The 2,996-nt window shown below is 45.5% G+C and overlaps 1 pseudogene; it reads right to left on the minus strand.

Annotated features, from left to right (window-relative positions):
- Window positions 1-328: 328 nt before the first annotated feature.
- Window positions 329-490, minus strand: LOC118674885 (annotated as a pseudogene).
- Window positions 491-2,996: the final 2,506 nt, after the last annotated feature.

Genomic DNA, 2,996 nt, shown 5'->3' on the forward strand with positions numbered 1-2,996 from the left:
ACCTGGCTGGGGCGCTGCTATTATTTTTGAGTTCTTGAGACCAGGACTCAGAGTTCAGGTTTCTCTATGGCGGTCCCATGGGTAGAACAACATGAAGCAAGTCTGTGTGGCTACAAACCAAATTCTTTCCTCTACACCTTCAGGTTTAGCACCCAGAGTCCTTTAATCGGGTTCTAGAACCAGTTGGAAAGATAAAAAATAGTTGCATTTCTATTGAGTTTGGGGGTCACACAGTCAGCTAACACAGCACCCTTGGTGGTGACAAAATTACCCCAAATAATACAATCTCACTCTCAACACAACTTTCCTGAGTTCTTGGGACATGGGGAAGGGCTGTGTGAGCTTTGTGAACTCTGTGGACATATTCAAGGATTTTCTCCCCAATATTAACCTCCCCACATGCCATTTTTCCCAATCCACTTTTATTTTCATTTTAAACTGATAAGAACAGATACTACACTTGATCTTAGCCAAAAGGCCGAGAAGCGGTTTTTATTTTCATTTTAATCTGAAACTCCTAGGAGGTAACAAAATAGCTGGCACAGAGTGGGTGCTCAATAAAATCTACTGAAGGAATATATGATTGTGAGAATCCCTATCTCCACACTAAAGAAGGTTACAGATACAGCTAATTCTTGAACAATGTGGGAGCTAAAGGCACTGGCCCCCTGCGCAGTCACAATGAGCATATTTCTTTTTAAAAATGTTTTTATTGATTTCAAAGAGAGGAAGGGTGTGGGATAGAAGGATAGAAACATCAATGATGAAAGAATCATCGATCAGCTGCCTCCAGCATGCTCCCTACTGGGTATTGAGCCCCTAATCCAGGCGTGTGCCCTGACCGGGAATTGAACCGTGACTTCCTGATTCATAGGTCGGTGCTCAACCACTGAGCCACACCGACTGGGCAAGTATATAACTTTTGACTCCTCCAAAACCTAACTATTAATAGCCTACTGTTGACCTGAAACCTTACTGATAACGTAAGTAGTTGATTAACACATATTTTTTTGCATTTATTTTGCATGTACTGTATACTGTATTCTTACAATAAAGTAAGTAGAGAAAAGAAAATTGTAAGGAAGAAAAAATATATATACAGTATTGAAAAAAATCTGCATATAAATGGACCTGTGCTGTTGAAAACCCTTGTATTGTTCCAGGGCCAACTGTACAGCCATTGCCAGAGTGTATCACATATATATTCCATGTTTCCTTTTTAAAAATGTGTTTTTATTAATTTTTAGAGGGAGTGGAAGGGAGAGAATTAGAGAAAAACATCGATGAGAGAGAAACATTATCAATCGGCTGCCTCCCGCACACCCCCTACTGGGCATAGAGCCCTCAACCAGGGCATACGCCCTGACCAGGAATCGAACCAGTGGCCTCTTGCTTTATAGTTCGATGCTCAACCACTGAGCCACTCTGGCTGGGTTATTCCATATTTCTAAATTCTCTTTATTTCACCACCATAGGAAGAGGTGGCAAGAGACTTGCTCTGCCTTACAGAAAACTACATTGGAAACCAGTATTTTCAAAAAACTACAGAAAGAGTTCAATAGAACCCTGATGACTCAAGCTTCAAAGTCTGCAACTCAAAACCAAAGTGCCCCTCTGTGCTTAGGGAAAGTCTGAGATACGCTCCCCTGGTGCCCTTAGACGGGGGACACTCAGCCTCTAGAGGCTAATTATTGGCATTTAAGCTTTTCTTCCCCAAAACACGAAGGCAAGCTCTCTCCGCTGCTCTGCCTGCCTCCTGGGGCCTCTGCGTTATTAGTGAGAGGATGGCAAGGTTGGGCTCATTATCCCAGCCTCCTCTTTCCTTTCCTGGCCCACCCCTTCTTTGTCCCTGTTACCCTGGCAAGTGTAAATGCCTTTCATAACTCGAAGTACAAGCATTCCATCAGCAAATGAACGCTCAGGTTCAACTCCCAGCCGCTGACTACCCACTGTGAGCCGGGACCTTTCACATTTAATCAGCAGCAAAGAACGGTGACTCAATCCAGCTTCCACGGTGCGTCTGTTCCTTTGTCCAATGCTGTGGGAATTTGTAAGGAATGAATGGCCCCGAATTAGCCCTCAGGATCATGTGGTCTGATAGAGATGGCAGTAGGCAGGATCTTCTCGGAATGGTGAAGGCCAAGGAGATGTTGCCAAACCTTGGAACATGTAATACCCTCTTATATAACCTCTGGAGTGAGGCAGCATCTCACCTTTAAGGAAGATGAAACCTCACTGTGTCCTCTCCACCTCCTCCCTTGCAGTGAACGTGTCTTGCATCTCAGAGGGCAGGCCCATCAGAGCAATGAGCCTGGGATGTATTGAACTGCAAGCTTGGTGGTAATTCTTCTTCTTATTATTATTGTTATTCATCCTCACCTGAGGACATTTTCCATTGATTTTTAGAGAGAGTGAAAGGGAGGGCAGAGACAGAGAGAAAGAGAGAAACACCGATGTGAGAGAGACACATCAATTGGTTGCCTCCCACCAGGGCTGGAGATAGAGCCTGCAAATGAGGTACATGTCCTTGACTGGAATCGACCAGCGACCCTGCAGTCTGAGGGCTGACACTCTATCTATTGAGCCAAACCGGCTAGGGCTGGTGGTAATTATTTTGTTTTCTTTTCAGTAGGTTCAAATGAGCTGGTAAAGGCTTGCGTTTGCAGAGGGTTCCTGTTCTGCACATAATTCAGTCCCCCTCCTATGTCCCGGGCCCCAAAGCTGAGTTCAGCCACCAAGCCCGTCACTACCTTCTTCTGTGTGTTTCACCCCTGCGAGCCAGTCACCCAGTGCAGTTCACTCTTCATAAGATCCTTTTTAGCTCTTCCCACCTCCACTGTCCCCATCTGTCCTTGCTGTGCCTCCTTTGCTGGGCCATTCACCTGTTCTTGCCTGCCACATTCTCTCAGCAGCCAAGCTGGCCTGGCAGCCTGACATGTCCCATGTCCCCTCTGATCCACTGTCCACCTCACAGCCAGCGAGATTCTTGGAAAATG

The sequence above is a fragment of the Myotis myotis genome, unplaced genomic scaffold, assembly GCF_014108235.1.
Source record: "Myotis myotis isolate mMyoMyo1 unplaced genomic scaffold, mMyoMyo1.p scaffold_m19_p_19, whole genome shotgun sequence".
Taxonomy (NCBI): Eukaryota; Metazoa; Chordata; class Mammalia; order Chiroptera; family Vespertilionidae; genus Myotis; species Myotis myotis.